The following is a 12,096-nucleotide window of genomic DNA, read 5'->3' as shown; positions in this document are numbered from 1 at the left end:
AGGAAACTACAAAACAACTATAATCCCCTGAATGCCTTAGCCCTGACATCTACAGGAGAAGATGACAACAGAACTATAGTACCCTGAATGCCTTAGCCATGGCATCTACCAGGAGACTACAACACAACTATAGTCCCCTGAATGCCTTAGCCATAACATCTATCAGGAGAGGACTGCAACAGAACTACAGTCCCCTGAATGCCTCAGCCATGGCATCTACAAGGAGACTACAACAGAACTACAGCCCCCTGAATGCCTTAGCCATAGTACCTACCAGGAGAGGACTGCAACACAACTATAGTCCCTGCAGCATCTGGGACAAGACTGCTAATCATCAAAAAGCCTGTGACCTATGTTTTAGGAAATAGCTTTGGATTAATGCTACTGTTATTCTTCTGGTAAAAGAAGGAGCAAAGAGTCATTGATTCTTAGCTGTATGAAGCAGTGGTTAGACCAGCAGTAGTAATACGCAGGAGTATCGATAGGCAAATTCTCTTTTCACTAACAACTGACAGATCTATTATAAGAATGTCTCTCTCCAACCACTTACTACTAAACAATCCCCAGTCCTCCACCCTCTAATAGCATAGTTCATCTGTCTGCTATCTACCCATCTATGGCCAGTTTGATTGCATTAGGGGTTCTAAGGCAGTGTAGAAACTAGCTTATGCTTACAGAATGTTCACTGCTGCTACCAATTGACACTACAACTTGCAAGAGATCCAAATGTTTAAGAAACACTGAGGCAAATGTCTATCATCAGTCTGCTATCAGTAAACATTATACCTCTATATCACTGCATCAGTCAAAATACTACTAGGCCCATAACTTATACTGAGGCTGTAAAGAAAACTTTGTCAATCCCTCCTAGAACAAACTGTAAAATGCCCCAGCATCCATCACATAAAGCTGCACCTACTATGTCTTCTCTTACACATACATAGGAGGTTACTAGGCTAATGGTCCTAGGGCCTTTACAAGCCTATCCATGTTATACCTGTGCTCTCTAATTGACCTTGGTTAGATGGTCATTATTCACATAGCGAGTCTATGATCAGCACCAGCTATCCCTTTCCAAGAGGGACATAGGTGCCACCCCCAGAGTGAATATGCAGACTCCCATCCAACTGTCTAGGTTGCACTTGAAGAGGGTTATTGAGGAGCTCTGCTTCACATGAATTCGGAGTTTATTTCAGAGGAGTGTCAATCTCTGGGAGATATAACTATCTTTATGTCATGTTCTGTGAATGTCACAGGCTATGTTGAGATCCTTGGAACAAGTGACTCTTGTCCCATGTGACTTGCAGACGTGCAGGATTTCCATTAGGCCAGGGTCAGAGACTGCTCTGTAAGCCAAGCATAAGTCACCTGTCAGCAGCCTATAAGATACAGAGTACAGTGACAGGGCTTTCAGTCTTTCCACATAGGTCACGTTTTGAAGGCTCTGAATTTTCTTGGTGAGAAACATCTGTGGTCTCTCCAGCTGCTGCAGGTATCTGGTGAGGTACATGCAAAAGGGAGCATTGTCCTTTATTAGTGGTCTGATAAGGGACAAGTACAGAGGAGTTATAACATCCTTAGTCTTGGATGTGATGCCCTTACTTATGAGGTGCACAACGCTGAAGGCTTTTCTTACCACTGTGGACACATGGTGATCGAAGTTTATATTGCTATCAACCTATGTTCCCAAATCTCTCACCAAGGGTTTGAGCTTAAGGGTGTCCTGTCAATATTATAATTTGCAGGGAATTCCCCTTTGCCAAAGGGGTAAATAAGGCACTGTTTTGTGTTTAGTTTTAGTCTGTGACTTTGGCACCAGTCATTTGTTTGTGTTAGCCCCATTTGTAATATGTTAACATCATGTGGGGACTCAATGATTGCACCCAGTTTGCAATCATCAGCAAACTTGGTAAGCCACAGGCTGTCTACTTTCATCTGGACTTCCGAGAAATAAATTACAAATAGTAGAAGGCCTATCACAAATCCTTGTGGTACACCACTGGTAACTGTTCTAGTGGTACAGGTGGAATCCCCAACTTCCACAGTCTGATTTCTGTTGGTGAGCCAGTTGGCTACTCAACTAAGTGATGCAGGGGTTAATCCCCAGCTTGGGAGTTTCTCAGTGATAGCTAAGTAGGAAATTTTGTCAAAAGCCTTGGCTATGTCATGGTAGGTGGTATGTACTGTTTTGCCTTCATCCAAGGCTTTGATGACATTCTCAAAGAAGTCCACCCGGTTTAATAAGCATGATATACCCTTAATGAAACCAAATTGGGTTGGGTCAAGAGTTTGCAGTTTGTCTATATCCTTGTTAATAAGGTCCATAATAATTCTTTCCATAACTTTGTAGATAGGGCTGGTTAGACTTATGGGTCTTTAGATCTCAGGGTCAGTTGATGGGCCCCTTTGTGCAAGGGGATTATTGCTACTGTTCTCCACTCTGCTGGTTCAATTCCAGTGCTCAGATTGTGGATAAGCAGAGTTCCAAGTGATTCTACTAGGTCTTGTGTTAGATGGTTTAGTAAGCAGACTGGAATGTTATCTGGTCCAAGAAAAGCTATGTTTTTTGCCTTGGAGAGCATGGTTATGACCTGCTGTTTGGTGATACTAGGTAGAGGACTGGTATCGGGTATGCTTTGGGGTATAGCTGATGGGAACGGGGGGGTGACGTTTGACCAAATTTGTCAGCTAGCAGGTTGGAAATTTCCTCAGGTTCATTTGTAGATTTTGGACATGGCTAAAGAAAGCCTTATGACTGTCCTTAGCTAGGGATGCTAATTTAGCTTTGCAGTTAGATTTAGATTTAGATGATTTTATCTGATTTGCTTGTTCAAGCTACAATGTCTATTCTTCATAGGTTCAAAGGTTGGTACTAGGCTATCAGCCCTCGGGCTTATACAAGCCTAGCCATAACAATTCCCTGGATATTTCTTCCCACAATATTTACTTCCCTGGACCCCTGTCTAGCAGGGTGACAGACATGATCCCCGGGGTGAATTTCCTATCTTCCATCCAATCGTCAAGGTCTCTTTTGAAGAGGGCCAAGGAGGCGCTCTGCTTGACATGTATGGGCAGTCTATTCCAGAGTATGGGGAGTCTCTGGGTCAGGAACCTATCCCTCCAGCATGTTTTGTTCATCGTGATGACCAGGTTTAGATCACTGGAGCATGTGGCTCTGAGGGATTGGGATTTCTTTAAGTGGAGCATGTCCAACAGCTCAGGGTTTGACATGGCCTTGCATGTTAAGCAGAGATCACCTCTGAGTAGATGATATGCCACAGAGTATAGCTGGAGTTTTTTTAGATGGTCAGCATATGGCACCTGCTTTAGGCTTGTGATTTTTTTAGTGAGGTATTTATATGGCCTTTCCAGCTGTTGCAGATGTCTTGTGAGGTACATACCAAACGGGGTGTTATACTCTATAACGGGTCTAATGAGGGATGAGTACAGTGGGAAAATGACTTCCTTTTTCTGGATGAAAAGCCCTTAGTGGTGAGGTGTACCATATAGAAGGATTTCCTGACTGTTGTGGTGATGTGGTTATCGAAAGTGAGACCACTGTCCACCTGTGTCCCTAAGTCTCTAAACACAATTTCAGTGTTTAGTGTACTGCCACCTATGTGGTAATTCATGGATACATGTTTTTTTCAAAAGGGGATAACTATACATTTCTTGGCATTAAGCTTGAGCCCGTGGCTTTGGCACCAAGCATCTGTTTCTGTAAGGCCCTTTTGTAGAGTATCCACATCATTTGGGGATTCAATAATGGTTACCAGTTTGCAGTCATCTGCAAACTTTGGTAGCCAGAGTCCCTTAGTGTTGGCCTGTACTTCAGAGAAGTAGATGCCAAACAAGAGCGGTCCCAGGACTGAACCGTGAGGTACTCCACTTGTCACTTGTCTGGAGCTGGATTTGGAGTTGGCTACTTTTACAGTCGGGGTTCTGTCAGTAAGCCAGTGGGCAACCCATCGAGTAATGTAGGGATTTATGCCCAGCTTAGTAGGTTTATCTATGATTCCAGAGTGGGGGATGGTGTCAAAGGCCTTGGCGAGGTCCAGATAGACTGTGTGGACCACCCTGCCCTCGTCCACAGCTCTGGAGACTGATTCAAAGAAGTCAATCAGGTTCAGGAGACAAGATCGGTCTTTCACAAACCCAAACTGGATGAGGTCCAGTGTTTGAAGGTTGCCAATGTCTTTGTTTATAAGTCCCATGATAATGCATTCCATGTCCTTGCAGATCAGGCTTATCAGACTGATGGGACGGTAGTTCCTGGGATCCAAGGTGGATTCCCACTTGTGGAGTGGGATAACTGTACCGGTGTGCCACTCAGTGGGCACAAAGCCTGAGGTGAGGATATGATTAAACATGACACTTAGGTGAGGTGCCAATTAATTTTGTAGTTCATGTAGTACACAGCCCAGGATATCATCTGGTCCCATGGATGCTGTATTTGTATCTTTGGAGAGTGCAGTTTCTACCTGTGTGGCTGTGATTACCAGAATTTGGCAATCTTTTGGTATTGAGATGGGCCCTTTAGGGGGTGGGGGGGTTGAAGTTGGCACTAAATCGATCTGCCAGGATATTCGCAATATCCTTGGGATCAGTATATTTAATGCCATTCTGTTGTAACTCAGTGCAGATCTGAGCATTGCTATTTAGATTCTTGACATAACTATAGAATGCCTTGTAGTTGTCTTTAGAATCTTTGGCAATTTTATTTTCGTAACTAGTTTTTGAGGACATTATGAGGGATCTCAGCTTCTTACTATGCTGGTAAGGGATTTTTTTGCATCCTAGAATTTTCCTCTTTTCTGCAACAGTTTCTTCATTCTGTTGTATAGTTTGTTTATGGTAGGGGACCACCAGATTGGCGTCTTTTTTTGGAGGATAGCATCTTGGTTCTATTTGGGATAGCACTATTCATGCATGAGTGGATGTGCTCGTACAGTGCCTTAATGTAGGATTCAGAAGACGAACTTTCAGATCCCATCTGCATGGGTGTCATGAGGTTTGTCACTTCTGACTTGAGTAGCATGAAGTTGGCTTTGGAGTAGTTTTTTTATGGAGGTTTCCTTACTGGGAGGTGGGGGTGGGATGTAGATGTCAAGAGTGGTTTGTGTATGGTCAGACCTGACCAATGAGGGGGAGATTACTGGTGTGGAGCATCTATCTCCCATGTTGGTAATGATCATGTCTAGGATATTGGACCCCTGGTGGGACAATGGAATTAGTTGATCCAGGGCGTTGGAATATATGAATTCTAAGAACTGTTTGGAAAAGGTGTTGGTACCCTGGTAGTTTTCCCAGTTAATAGCAGAGTAGTTGAAATCACTGAGTATTAGGGTGCTTGGTTGTATCTTAATATTTTCCAGTATGTTTAGAAAGATGTAATGAGAATCTTGGGGCATGGTGGGGGATCTGTAGCAAGCTGCAATTTGGATTGCAGTCTTACCTAGTTTTAGTTGCACCTGGAGAATTTCAGATGCTTTGTGTTGGGCAATCCTTGGTGAATATTGACACTCCTCCACCTTTAGTGTTTCGTTCTTGGTTTGGTGGCTGAAAAGTGTGGTATGAGTTGTAGCCTGGTATTGCAGGGGTGCTCTCTGGAGCCTTGAACCAGGTCTCATTTACTGCACAGATATTGATGTTCTCCATTTTTAGGAATGCCTCAAGAGAGTGCATTTTGAGGTTTAGACTTCTAGCATTGAGTAGCATTACCTTCAGATTTTGCATGCTTTTATCTGTTACCATGGTGGTTTTGTCCTTTGAACCTTGCCTAAAAAAGGCACTATAAGGGTGGCAAGAGCTTTAGCCAGTAACCTGAATCCTAGGGGTGACAGGTGCAGACCATCTCTGGCAAAGCATCATGATTTGTCGATCATGTCTTCCCAGGCAGATAGATACTGGATCCCCTTTGAATGGCACCAGAAGCTTAGTCAATTGTTGAAGTCAATCATTTGTTCTTATACTGTGGTATCATTCTGGGTGAAGGCAGGATGCTACTCAGGGCTAGGGTCATACCTGTTGGGCCACATGATCCAAGAGCCCTTCCATGTCTCTTTTCATGTAGTCCAGGGAGGTATGTCTCAAGTCATTCACTCCAACATGGACAATGACAGAGTCATATTTGTACTTGTTGTGGATTGACTTCAGTGCATGCATTATGTGGTGGATCCTGGCACCCGACAGGCAGCTGACTGTCATTTTCATAGGTTCATAGGTTAGTACTTGGCTAACTGCCCTTGCGAGCCATTTTAAGCCTAGCCAATTATCCCCTGTGAGATTCAAACCCTGTACCTTGTGTTTGTAAGGCAAACACCTTAACCATTAGGCCACCCTCCCACTCTCCTTGTTCAGCCTGGTGAGTGGGACATCAGTGTGCCTGACTATAGGTACATTGTCTTGCCTTAGGGGCTGTTGTTGGGTGGCACACTGGTGTTGTGAACTATGTGTCACTTTGGTTGTGACTGGTGTTTGTTTGCGTTTCAGCTTCGGAGGTCCTTGTTGCTTGGGCAGGTTAATATTAAGAGCCTCAACATATGTGGGTTTAGTGTTGCTATGTGTGGGTGTTGATGGTATGGGTTTTGAAGGACTATGTGTTGCTTGAGGTGTAGTGCAGGTGTTAACCTTTGCCTCTTGACTATCTAGCACAATCTTGGCTGGAGAGAGCTTTGCTTCCAGTTTGGCTATGTAAGTGCATCTTTCGCAGGTAGTAGTGTCAGGTGGTAGGAGGAGAGGGTTGTCTGTGTACATGAGGCAGTTGCCGCATTGCCCCAGTATGCCCAGATTCACCAGGTGGAGAGGAGAAATCACCGGAAGCTGACCCTTGGACATGCCTGTTTAGGTGCTTTTTTTTTAAAGTACAAGAGCTGTTTTCCCTTACCTTTGCAAAGTACTTTGCAATTATAGGTTGTTTAGTGCCTACGATTAATTTCTCCTTATTGATAAGGAGAGTTGAGTGCTTGTATCAATTTCAGGCTTCCTAGTGCTTTCCAGCAGGTTCTAGAGCAAGTGGTAGTCACAGGGGTTCATATTTTAGTGCTGCTACTGAGAAACCAGCTAGTTCGAAGAGAAAATTTGAAGAGCAGACTTTCTGGCACCTGGAGTAGTTTAACCATAGCCCCGCAGTGCTGCACGATGTGAAAAATGCCCAAACACACACGTTTTTAAGCCAGAAATTTGAAAGGGATAGAAATCAGTCTAAAAAGACTAATAAAATTACAATTTCAGAGCTGGAAACCACTCCTCTAGTGTTAGACAGGCAGTACAATGCTCACCAGTCCCACTGGTAAGCAGTAGGACTTCCCTCTACACAGCAAGGTCTGGATAGCTCTGAACACAAAAAATAAAGTCCTGAAATCAGCAAAACCTGGGGTCTGGACTATACTAGCTAGGAAATGTGGGAAACAAGCAAACAAGATAGTTTTTTTTGGTTAAAGCAGGCTAAACAATGCAATAATACAATAAATAAACACAGAAAAGGCGAACACACTTAAATATGTAGCCCTAAACAGTAAATGCAATTAAAACTCTACAAAATTAGCAATTTAAAACTTTTTAAACGAAGCAAGGCAATTGCACAACTGAAAAATGATTTAAGAGGCAGTAATACAGTAGAATAAGTAGCTACTCTACATATACAGAGAAGTCTATATATACAGAAAAGCAGCTAAAACACACTTAAACAATTCAGATGCAGTGCAACATAGAGAACTTGATTTGTAGCAATATTAAGGCAAATACAGTTTTAATAAATGCACTAAAATATACTTTATATTTCCAAAATTTTTGAGAAGCACAGTCAGAACACAAGGAGATTCAGGCAATTTTTTTTTTTTAAAGAAAGGGAGAAAGGAGGAACAGAATGCCTTCTCAGATGTTCTCTCTGTATTAGGTAGAATGACCTAATGACACTAGACTGGGAGGTGTGTCCCAGATCAAATTTACAGTAGGGGCGGGCAACTGCAAAGCCACCACTACGGAAATCTTTATGACAACAGTGAGCCACAAAATGTAAGTTTTTAAACTGATAAAGGAGCAAGGAGACTCTACAGAATGCTTTTAACTGCAAACAAATCAGTTACCCATGCAGATTAGTTAATAGCAATAAAATACAGTAAAAAGTATGCATCAGGCATTAAAAAGTGCTATATATAAATTGCTAGAAGCAATAACCAGTATAAATAAGCCAAAAAACAGGATACTTATTGTTATATATCTCAGATCAGAAATGTAGTCAATGCCCCTCATCCACTCTGCCCAGTGTGTATAGACAGAAATCCTCTCAAAGTTAAGGCTTAAATACCAGAAGATACAACCTTAGACAACTTTTAAAAAAAAAAGGACAAAAGAACCAACCCCCACTAGCCAGCAGCCAATCAACACAATCCTGCCACAAAGGGAAATAAAGGCTTCTGCTAATTCAAGATGGCCTGGTCATGTGCTCAGAACAATCACTGCAAAAACAAACAGGCCCAGAGGCAGAAAATCTGGACTCTGCTGAGTAATTTCCCTCTTGATCTTAGACATCAGTTTCTTCCTTTTGTTATATAACCTATTTATACTGGTCCGTACCTGATTTTGATCTTGTCAGGTACGGATTAGTCTACACACTTATTTAGCTCCACACATCTCATCCAGGAGTCTTTAGGTAAGCAGGCTTAAGCCTTCAATACCCACTAAGATGGCTTCCACACAAGAAAATGTTTTATTCATGTGACCCTACAGTTAGGCATACAGACTCCACACTCGCCCAACTAGAAAAGAAGAGGGTACTGTTAGCTGATTGTTGGGTACCAGGATATGTGATATTACAAGGGGCCTAAGGACCCTTAAGCCAGACAAATATGATTACAACCTGGTAATGGCCCATGTGGGAATGAATGACCTCAGGCACTCCACCCAGAAGGACATGCAGAGATGCATGATGGAACTTTCTTTACTTGTTAGAGGCAGGACAGACATTGGCCTTGAGTAGTATCCCACTTTCACCAAGAATGATGCCTGGATACCAAAACAAGATAACTGACCAGATACCAAGACAAGGTAATTGGATTTAACAGATGGATATGGAATTGGTATCATTCTAAGGTGGTCCAATATGTGTCAGTCTGAGATGAGATGGTAGGCAAGACTTTCTGTTTTGCTAGGGATGGCTTACACTTTGTTTTCCAAAGCTTCCACATACAATCAAAAGGCTTTGCTGCTTACACAGTGCCTTTTGTAGGCAGAGTCCCTGCTGGACATTTCTACATGACATCCTGAAACTTTGATTCAGACATCAAGGTGGTACTTCTCAATGCTCAGTGTCTTAACAGAAGGGTGTCAGAACTTGAGGCCCTCTTGCAACTCAAACACATTCCTATTTGTGTAATTCCTGAGAATTGGTTTCAGTGCAATGGCAGCGCTCCATCTAGGTCAGGGTTAAGCACCTATAATGCCTTCATACCCTTGGGTAACAGGGGTAGTGTCAGTATTTGTTAGAAATTATTTGTTAGAAATGCTAATACCTCACATCAAATTACCTTTGGCCCTTACTTAGAGCTCCAGTAAATCCAAATCACCCTTAACAAATACAACTATTACATTATTGTTAGCTGGAGATCCCATCAGTGTCCCCCAAAAATAATGCAAACTACCTCAACATCATTCAAGCATTAAATATCAAGTCAAATACCTTCTTGCAAGGGAACATCGATTACTCAAGCACTGACTAACACACTTACACCTCTAAAAGTAGTTATACTCAGCATTTTATAGAGATTAATATGAAAATGCTGGAGCAAATTGTAAAATTACCCACTAGAAGCTTTAATATCCTTAAGCTGGACCTTACCAAACTTCCTCCCACATGTAGCCCACCCTGCATTCCTGCATCCATAGTTAAATCTCACTACAAGTTGGTCATCTTTTCTAGTTGTACTACCCTATCAAAAAATGAGACAATCAATAGTGGCTTCTCCAGTGCAAATATACTTCAGCTTGTAAAAGACATATGCAAAATTCACCAAGATTACTTGCAAGTACACCCAACTGAGAAAGCTGTCTCATTCATGTCTGACTTTTACCAGCACCTGAACAGCAGCATGGAAAAGTCAGTACCTATCCACCCTAAGCATAATGTTAAATTCAGGAATAAACATCCCTGGTAGAACTTCTTCTTCTCCTTCTTCTTCTTCTTCTTCTTTCGGCTGCTCCCATTAGGGGTCGCCACAGCAGATCAACTGTTTCCATTTCTTCCTGTCCTCTGCATCGTGCTCTGTCACACCAACCACCTGCATGTCCTATCTCACCACATCCATAAACCTTATCTTAGGCCTTCCTCTTTTCCTGTTACCTGGCAGCTTCATCCTTAGCATCTTTTTCCCAATATACTCTGCATCCCTCCACAGCACATGTCCAGATCAACGTAATCTTGCCTCTCTGGCTTTGTCTCCAAACCTTCCAACCTGGGCTGACCCTCTAATATACTTATTCCTAATCCTGTCCATCCTCGTCACACCCAGTGCAAATCTTAGCATCTTTAACTCTGCCACATCAAGCTCTGACTCCTGCCTTTTTGTCAATGTCACTGTCTCCAACCCATATAACATAAATGGTCTCATTACTCTCTTGTAGACCTTCCCTTTCACTCTTACTGGTACTCGTCTGTCACAAATCACTCCTGACACTCTTCTCCACCCACTCCATCCTGCCTATACTCTCTTCTTCACCTCTCTTCCATATTCACCATTACTCTGAACTGTTGATCCCAGGTATTTAAACTCATCCACCTTCGCCACCTCAACTCCCTGCATCCTCACCATTCCTCTATCCTCCCTGTCATTCACACAGATATATTCTGTCTTAGTCCTGCTGACCTTCATTCCTCTTCTCTCTAGAACATATCTCCACCTGTCCAGGGTCTCCTCCACCTGTTCCCTACTCTCACTACAGATCACAATGTCATCTGCAAACATCATAGTCCACGGGGACTCCTGTCTGATCTCGTCTGTCAACCTGTCCATCACCATTGCAAATAAGAAAGGGCTCAGAGCTGATCCTTGATGTAATCCCACCTCCACCTTAAATGCATCCATCACTCCCACCTCAGACCTCACCGCTGTCACACTACCCTCGTACATATCCTGTACCACTCTTACATACTTCTCTGACACTCCTGACTTCCTCATACAATACCACAACTCCTCTCTAGGCACCCTGTCATATGCTTTCTCTAAATCCACAAAGACACAATGCAACTCCTTCTGACCTTCTCTGTACTTCTCCATCAACACTCTCAGAGCAAACATCACATCTGTAGTGCTCTTTCCTGTCATGAAACCATACTGCTGATCACTAATCATCACCTCCCTTCTTAACCTAGCTTCCACTACTCTTTCCCATAACTTCATGCTGTGACTGATCAGTTTAATCCCTCTGTAATTTGAGTGCTGAAACTGTGATCTACTTTAAGGGGGAATGGGGTGATGCACTAGTGAGTGATGGCCAATTTGTTTTTTCAGGAGTAACAGGCACTGAATTTGTACACGGAGCACTGAAATATCAAGTTGTTTGCCAGGGGATTGGGGCGCTGTGTGTGTTTCCCCTTTTTGATGAGATGCCTAGTAACTATGAACCTGTGGTTGATTTGATAGCCATTCCCTACTGCAATATTTTCATTGTAGCATTTTTTTTGTTAATATAACATGGCCAATTTGTTCTTCAGGGGCAGCAGGCACTGAATTTGTACATAGATCACTGAAATATCAAGTTGCTTGCTAGCAGCAACCTCTTCATTAGTTATAGATCTCTTTACTGTAAGATGTTCAGAACTACAGATTTAAAATACAATCTAACAAGTGGTTCTGTATTATATAAGGAATATAATTTAATAAAGTTAGGAAGGTGCAGCAAAGAACCCATGAATATATGCATGGTCCTAAAAATGTGTGCAAGGGGCCTCTACTACCTATTTCAAAGTACAATAGTCCTTACCGTTCAACCCAATTCAACTACTTCTCTATTGATTTGGACTCCTACACCACCTCTAATGCAGAAGCTCAGTGATTCCTAAACCTTGTTAATACCAACATCCTGGAGCAGATGATCCAT

Source organism: Protopterus annectens, chromosome 1.part1, assembly GCF_019279795.1.
Source record: "Protopterus annectens isolate FY-2018-M chromosome 1.part1, PAN1.0, whole genome shotgun sequence".
In the NCBI taxonomy this organism is placed as follows: Eukaryota; Metazoa; Chordata; order Ceratodontiformes; family Protopteridae; genus Protopterus; species Protopterus annectens.
The sequence above is the reverse complement of the archived record's forward strand: the minus strand, read 5'-3'. Positions refer to the sequence as shown.